Here is an 8759-nt window from a genome sequence, read left to right as displayed (position 1 = left end):
TCAACTCCCAGACCAACCCATAGCTAAGGTGAGTGGCTGGTTTTCTCATGGTTTTCTCTCCGGTCCTCCTTAACTGTCAGAGCTCCTTCATGGCCTTCAATTTGGAGCTAACCTGGCAGGCAACAAGACAGGAGAGAACCATTGAGAGCTGGCATCGTGACCCGTGAGCAAAGAACCGCAAAGGGCCGGGCAGGCGTAACACCACCTGGCGGAACCTGGGGGAAGAGTCTTAAAAGAGGGCGCTCCTCCGCTCCCAGTGCAATCCAGCAGGATCTACCTAGTGCTCGCTTCCCTCCGATGCCCAGCAGTCGCGTCCTCCCAATCCCAACCCTCCCACCTCAGGTAAGTGTCACGGGCAGTGGAGTCTGCCCCGCGCTAGATATCTCTGACTGGGGCTGCGATCGGAGGGTGGCGCCCAAGTTTTTAGAAGGCCGCGGAGGGCAGCTTCAGCACGCACTGCTTGTCTGCGCGGGGTCGGAGGGGGTGGCCCTGGACTGGGGCGGTCTGAAGGCGGCCACCCGGGGCGGTGCATGGAGACAGCCGCCGGAGCGCTGCAGGAAGCACACCCGAGCCACAGCCCGGTGCACTTGGTGCGCTCTGGCAGCAGCAATGCCCGCCAGCCCCAGCCTGCTCCGGGCCGCGACCCCGGCTCTACGCCCGCCCGCCCGCCCGCCCGTTCGTCCCGCGGTCGCTCACGGTCACACCGGCAGGTCGCGCTCGGCGTCTGGCCAAGCCCGCCGGAGTCTCGCCGCGCCCGCCCCTCGGGCCACCCCTCCCGGTCCTCTGCGCGCTGCGCCCCTCTCAGTCCCCATCTCCGGCCGCTCGCTATTTTCACACCTCCCAGTGCCCCGGCCCGGGCGCCTGATTCAGTGCTTAGTAATTAATTTGGCGTTTCAGAATGGTCAGCGGGCTGGATAATGGGCGCATTCATACCCCGGGCTAATCTGAACAGAGGTGGGAAGAAAGGCTTTCACAGACAGAAAATGCCATTCGCCGAGCGCTCAAAGGGGCTGTCACTCCCAGAATAAATCGCCGCCGCGCCCGCCGGCTCCTCTGCCCATTTCCATACAGACCCGGCCCGCGCCTCGGACCCGCCGGCCTCCGCCTGCGCGCCGGGGAATCACTCGCCCAGGGCCTTCGACGGGAAAGTCGGAAAAGAGCTGGACCCAGGCTCAGGCCGAGGCGACTCTGGAAACAGGAAGCCGGGGTTAAGGGCACCGGGGACAAAGAGCTAGATTAGAAAAATCAAGTGCCAAGCTAGAAGGAGGCGCAGTTAATTTAACATGAGGATGTTAAAGCCGGGGCACTAGGATCAAAACTGGTCAAAAGCGTCGGTGGGAGCCCGAGGTCACACCGTGAGATCTTAGCTGTCCCAAATTGCGACTGGAATGAAAAGGTTGTGCAGAAACAGGGCCCGGCTGGTGCAACCCTGACCAGAGCTAGACTTTATTTCGGGGTCTCTGCAATATCTTGTCCTTCCTTCGTCCCTGGGCGGGAGGGAAAATATGAATTCACATGGCCTCTGTACAGCTCGGCCCTTCTACCTGGACCACAGAGTTCTCTCGGGGCTGGGGCTTTTTAAATGGCTTCTTAACTCAAGAGTAGAGGATTAGCCCCCACTTTGAGCCCCCCAAAGCCTTTTGGTTTGAATGTTGGGGCCTTTCCTTGGTGGTGTTCTCTGTCTTCGGGTGCAATTGGGTCCTGCGCTTCAGTGGTAGCCCTAATGCCCACAGCAGAGGTCTTGAGAGGGCTGAGCTGGCTTTCCTCCATCAAGAGAGAAGTTCCTGGGGCTTGACTTTTCTGAAGACAGGGCTGTGAGTGTCCACCAGGCTGGGTAGATTTGGCTCCTTTAGAGGCTGGACCAGCAAAGAAAGGGCTGGGAGGAAGGGGGCGGTTCTGGAAAGGCCCGGGTGTGCCCTGAGATGGAATTCCATGCCACTCACCAACTTCTGACTGGAAGTCACTCCTCCCTTCTGAGGCTCAGTTTCCTCGTTTGCAAAACAAGGGTAAATGAGATCACAGTTGGCCCCAAGTCCTGGAGACTCCGGGTAGAAGGATCCCACACACTACCCACACCACCAGCCACCAGCCCGGAGAGCACACACCCCTGGCATCTTCCCAAGTCTTCACCAACACCTCCTTGGAGTGTTAGCAACCCCGCATGCTCTTTCAGAATAGCTCCGCCCACCCCTTGCTGCAACTGGGTACTAGACACCGACTCTCCTACAGACTGCTTTCTAAGGATCTCTGGGTCTCGGGGAGGGCATTGTCAGAACGCCACATTAATTTATTTAAATGTTTATACACCTAGGCTTTTGTTTTTATTTTTTCTCTGTGTAGCCTGCACACACTGTGTCCAGAACTTACAGCACAACTCTCGGAAGGCAGTTCTCTCCACTATGTGGTGGCCGGGGAATCAAAATAGGTCATTAGGCTTGGTGACAAGTGTTTTTATCCACTGATCCATCTCACTGGCCCAGAACACTACATTTTAAATGAACAACCCCAAAATATTGATACCAGTGGAACAGGGGTCATATTAAAGAAATGCAACCCACACTGGGCTCTTCTCACACGATCCCTCTCTTCCAGGCTCACACACTCTGATTGCTCTCCATAGCTCTTATTTGGTCAGCAAAAGTAGACTGGTGGCATAATGGTTATAGCCTACTTCTAGAAACTACTGTCAAGTCCCAAGAATTTGCAGCTAAGCAGAGCAGTAATAGATGAGCTCAGCATCCAGCTAGGTGAAAATGGCCTAAGAGGCTGACTGGACACTGAGTCCCCCAAACCAGCATGCTAACCTTACACGGCCAGCATTGCACAGACAGTAGAGCTGTGCTTGGAGGTTCTCTTAGCAAGGGAAACCTGTCCATAGCAGGGTCAGAGCAGCTAACCTCAGTAGGACCTGTGCCAGCAATAGCCCAGGTGTGAGCTATGGCCTAGAAAATGTAGCAACTGACCTTTTACCACAGTGGGCCAGAAAGACACAGGATAAGAGAGGGTTCGAGGTGGCAGAAAGGACTGAAAGAGTAGAAGGCAGTGGGCAGGGGGAGAGAAAAAACCGTTAGGAGTGGAGGGGGGCCAGGGAAGGGACAAGTCCCTATTTGTGTAAGCCATTTGTAGCTGTGGATTGTAAAACCGGGCAGGATCCTCAGGAGTAATTCATAGTGTTTGGACAAGACAAACATTGTTCTGCTTTAAACAAACCTCCAGAAAGGTCAGCTTGGTTCATCCCTTTGCTGGGAGTTGCTGAGACTATCCAGATGATGAGAAAATCAGATCTTAGGGGAGGGGGCCCAGGCAGGAGGCAGTGGTCTCCTGAACCCTTGGTATGCTGGGTGATGCTACCCAGTACAAGAAGGGAACCTTGGCTCCTGGTGAAAGAGCTTGGATCCTACCCTGGAGCCAAGGGACATTGGAGACACATCTGTGCACATCACAGATGCTGAGATTGCCAAGGAACATCCAAGTTCTTCGGCAAAGCCAAAACGTGTCAGGTCAGTGAAGAATTGATGGGAAAATAGTTCCTAGAGGAAGAACTGAATTAGACCCAATAGTCACGGTTCCAGACATGCTCCTGGATACCAAGAAATCCATGTTCCATACATGTAGACATTCTAGCTGGGCCCTTCTAAGGTCACTTAGCAAATAGTGTTTTTTTTTTTGTTTTTTTTTTTTTTGTGCCTACTGTGCCAAGTTCTGTGCTAGGAGTTTAGGGTACACTAATAAGCGGCCATTCCTGGAGACTGCAGCCCAATTTATGGTCTCCAGCTCTGTCTTCCCTAAGACAATTTCACATCCAACTTCACCACCACCATAACCTTCCAAACACCTAGGTCTCTCAACGGTGAGCAGAGTGTGTCAAAAGTGTTAGCTGCCACTAGAGCCGATGGTTGTGACTGCATGACCAGTCACAGCTGCCGAGGACATTTTTTTCTTATCTACCATGTAGGTTCATTGTCTTATTAATTAATTAATAATTTACTAATTGTGTTGTCCAATATTTCTGTGAGGTCCGTTATCATTTCCCCATACATGATCTCCAATTGTCCAGGGCACTCAAGAGAGATGGTAGTGGTAGTAATGTCTTGCTAACTGGTTCTCCATGAATTAAAATGGTTAGTGCTTCTGACACTTCAAGATATCTTGACTACGATTCTGCTGTATAGGGATGACACTTAGTGCCTTGGGCTTGCTGGGCATATTAGTTACTTCTCCTGTTGCTGTGACAAATTCCCTGACCCCCCAAAAAAAATTTAAGGGAGAAAAGGCTCATTTTGGCTCACAGTTCACAGCTTACAGTTTGGGACAGCAGCAGAAGCTTAAGGAAGCTGGCCACACGGCTTCCATAGTCAAGAAACAGAGAGACAAATGCTTGTGCTCGGCTCACTTTAAAAAACACAGTCCAGGATCTTAGCCTAGGGAATGGTGCCCCTCACAGTGGACACGTCTTCCTGCTTCCATTAATCTAATCAGTATAATCCCTCACACACCTCAGCGGAATCCCTTCTCCCAGGTGATTCTAGTTCTCAACAAGTTGACAATTGAAATTAATCAACCTTCTAGGCGAGAACTTTGTCACTGAGCTTTACCCCTCAGCCTCTTGATACCCATAGAAGAAAGGGAACAAGGAAGGACCGAAAAGGGGGTTTCTATCCTTATTTTTTCTAGAGGAAGCCTGTGCTTAGGAAGGTGAAGTGCTTTGCCCAGAATCACAGGATGTTAATGCAGGTGCACAATTGTGGGTCAGCTGACCACCCACGGAGTCCCTGTGAGACCCCATAAGCCAGGTGCTCAGCCTCAGGCGTGGCAGTGGCCTTCTAGGCTGAGCTAGAGCCATCAGCTGTGTGTAGTCTCTGGCATCATTCTGGGGCTGGCATGGTGGTCTTGCTGATGTCAGCTTCTGTCGTGAGGAAAGGGCTCCCTCCTGCCCCTCCACCAATCCTAGTTTCCTTTGACACCTTATTATGGTTGAAATGTCCATGTACTTACCCAATCTGTTTGGAATCAGTGATCCGTGTCTGTTCTCCTGTACTGCCTGCTGGAGTCAAGTCTCTAGATTTTTCTCCATGTGATGTATAAACCCGTAATACCTCATTTTACTGACGTTTGGGAAAAGTTAAGTGGTTCCATATAATTGAATTTTGTGGCTAACAGAAGCTTACACCTTTAAGCATAGTGACTTTCTAATGTCATCATTCTTCAATAAAAAGAACTAGTTTCCCCATCAAAATCATGATCTACCCCCTTCCTCCCCCACCATGCCTATATTAGCAGTGTAGAGAGGAGCAGGTGTTCTCAGGGTGGGGTTGGATGGGTAACCCACAAGCCATTCAATGACTTAGAGTCACCTTTTAGGAATATCAGTGTTGAACTCATTTGCTCAGTCTCCTTGGCCTTAGTTTCCTTCTTTGTAATCTGGGGAGCAGGCAGGGACAGGGTGGGGACACTAGAAGAGGCACTAAAGCCTGCCACTGACTTGACACAGTGACACTCTTGGGAACTCTGGCCTGCATCCCCAGGTTGGCCTGTGATATATTCTCCTGTTTGCTCAGTGTATCGCCAGCCCAGCAGTTACTAGTCATCAAGGATCCTCCTCCGGGAGTTCTCTGACCCCTGGAAGAATAGAGGGTTTCTGACCCCAGATTATAAACACTCAAAGTCCCTCCTAACCAGAGTCTCTTGCAGAGTTCTTTCTCCTCCCCCACACCCCCCACCCCCGGAGCTGGGGACCGAACCCAGGGCCTTGCGCTTGCTAGGCAAGCGCTCTACCACTGAGCTAAATCCCCCACCCCGTAGAGTTCTTTCTAATGCCAAAGTCACCATTCATTCACTTGGGAAAGGGTTCCGGATCAGGAAGGATGCAACAACCCAGAAGCTCAAAAGAACTCAGCACTGAGAGGAGATTAGGCACAGTAAGAGGAGACCACTGCCTAGACAGTCATGTGTGAACACCTGAGTGGTACCGGTTCCTTTTTGTTTCTTGTCTTTACCACAAGCCTTGCTTTCTTTTAAATTGGGATGGGGGGGGCACTTATGTCACATAGGTCTAAATTTCAAGTAGATGAGAATAGGGGTGGGTAGTGATGCAGCATGTATGTGTGCATGTGTGCATGTGTGCATTCGTGGAGGGAACCCACTGGCATTTAGAGGCCAGGGGCCAGAGACACTAAATGCTTTGTAGAGGGCAAGACTACAGGCACCTGTGGGTGAAGTCTGTTCTTAAGAAAACAGTTTGTATTGAACCTTGAAGAAATACTTTCCCCATCTTAGCTAATAACCTTCCATTCTTTTCCAAATTACTTGTGCCCCAATACACCTGTCTGTGTCCTGTGTCCACCCCCACAGGATGTTTGTCTAGGCATCATCTCTGAGGTGGCATCGCTCCAGGGTCATCTCTAAGCCAGCAGGTCTCAGCCAGGGCACCTTCTCCTTCCGCCGTAAATGTTAATGAGTGGAATCCCAGCCCTAAGCTCACCGCCCCCCCACAAGTTTCTCCACCCTGGACCTGTCCTTTCATTTGCACCCTTTGTTTCCTTCCTCCGGGAGGATCTCCCATCCATGACAAAGCCTCCCCCACTGTGACCCAGTTTCTTTATTTTAGGAGGACCTAGGGTGGGATCTTGTCAAAAGTGTTTTTGCAAATGAAAATAAATGGCATCTGCTGGCTTCTCTTATCCACATGCACTTCCCTCCTTCAAAGAGCCCTGGTAGATGAAAGGATTGGGTGGATTTGGGATTTGTACTGATTTCTGTGCCCAACTTAACTCCAGAATCCTCAACCAAGAAGCCTGCACAAGGTGGGGCTTGACCTAGAGATGCAAGCAAAGGACCCTGAGTAAAGGAGGAATCCCCAGAACCCTGAACATCACACAGGCCTGTTGCTTATGTTCTAACTTCCTCCCCAGCACCCTCCAGGGACCTGCAAGTCCCTTGAGCAGTACCCATGTAGTCAGACTGGTAAGCCAGACTCCAGAAGGCTCAACATGAAAGGACACCCCCAATTCTTCCAGGCTGAGAGATCTGGCAAGTAGATCTGAGGGTTGCAATTATTAAAAACAAGACAGGCTGGGGCTTGGGTGTAGCACTATTCTAGCATGTGTGAGTCCTTACATTAGATCCCAAACACACACACACACACACACACACACACACACACAATCACATGAACACACTCTCACATGAACACACTCTCACATGAACACACTCTCACATGAACACACTCTCACATGAACACACTCACACACACACACACTCACGCATACACTTACACACACACACTCACATGAATACACTCTAACACTCACACACACTCTCACACACACACTCACATACACACACACTCACATACACACACAAACACACTCACACACACAAACACACACACACACACACACACACATACACACACACACAAAAAGCCTATCATATATGAAACGTCCTCACTTTTCAAAGCCCTATATTAGGCCTATAAAAACCAGGTGTGGTTCCTTTCATTTCGAAGTGATTAATTAAAGTGATTCTCCTATGGGTAGAGCAACTTGTTTAAAATTACACCAAATGCAAATTGGTGAGCAGGAATCAAGCCTTAGCCTAAACCAACTTCTTTGAATTTTTCAAGGGAACATGATGAGTTTAGAGAGGCCAGATGCCTCACATTGCCTCTGATTACAATTTCTGATCCCTGTTGGGGTCCCAGGAGCCAGGTCCCCTAGGTCTGTCTTCTTACCTGCAGCAGAGAGGTGCTCAAAAGTCCAGTGGATTCAGGCCAAAACTCACACTTCTGGTAGACCTCAAGCTCTTCTCTCTTCTCTCAGAATTGAGGCCTTGATAGTCTCACCTTGTCCATAGGTGCTAACAGCTCCACACTCTGGTATCAGGCTTTTTCCTTTTTGAGACAGGGTTTCCTCTATGTAGTCTTGGCTGTCCTGGAACTCACTCTGTAAGTAGACCAGGTCAACCTCTAACTCACAGGGATCCTCCTGCCTCTGCCTCCCACACACTGGGATTAAAGGCATGAGTCACCACTGTCCAACTCAGACTTTTTAAATTAAAATTTATTTAGTTAATTTTGTGTGTATGAAGGTTTTGCCTGCATGCATGTCAATGTCCCATGTGTGTGCCTGGTGCCCATGGAGTTCAGAAGTGGGAGATGGATCTCTTAGAGCTGGGGTTACAGATGGTTGTAAGCTATCATGTGGGTGCTGGGGACTGAACCTGGGTTCTCTGGAAGAGCATCAAGGGCCCTTAACCACCAAGGCATCTCTCCAGCACCAATAAAACTATTTTAGTTCCAACATCTGCTCCTGTCCTTACCCACGATGGGTTAGTTATAGCCCTTTAAAGTAGAAATAATGAAACCCTAACTTACATCTACAAAGATGACAAACTCGAGACTGCCCATGGGCTCATGAGAGAACTGTGCACCCAGTAGGCAATGGCATATGCTTGGCTTCAAGTAGGGCTGTGTGCTGGGGTGGATAGCTCAGTGGTAGAGTGCTGACTTAGCATGCATAAGATCCTGGGCTTTATCCCAAACACTGAAATAAAAAACTATTATGAAGTGATAAACGCATAAGACAGAGAGAGCTCTTGGGCATTTAGGAGATGGAGGCCACTCAGCTCCCTCCTCTAGGGTCTGTTCTGCCTCCTGGCCCTTTTCCTCCTAGGCCCTTAGCCCTGGCTCTCTGTGCCCCATCTCTTGGCGATATCCTTTGAGTTTTCATCCTGCGCACTAACTGATCTTCCCAGTCAGA

General features: G+C 50.2%; 1 protein-coding gene across 1 annotated transcript in view; it reads left to right on the top strand.

The window, feature by feature from the left end:
- Positions 1 to 248: 248 nt before the first annotated feature.
- Ntn1 (netrin 1) overlaps positions 249 to 8759 on the top strand; it is a 192311-nt gene continuing 183800 nt past the window's right edge. The window contains exon 1 of the mRNA XM_087569327.1: positions 249 to 342. The gene's annotated coding sequence lies outside the window, so the exon portion shown is untranslated. The remainder of the gene's footprint in view (positions 343 to 8759) is intronic.

This window comes from Rattus norvegicus, chromosome 10, assembly GCF_021556685.1.
Source record: "Rattus norvegicus strain SHRSP/BbbUtx chromosome 10, alternate assembly SHRSP_T2T, whole genome shotgun sequence".
In the NCBI taxonomy this organism is placed as follows: Eukaryota; Metazoa; Chordata; class Mammalia; order Rodentia; family Muridae; genus Rattus; species Rattus norvegicus.
This window is presented reverse-complemented; position numbering and strand designations above follow the sequence as displayed.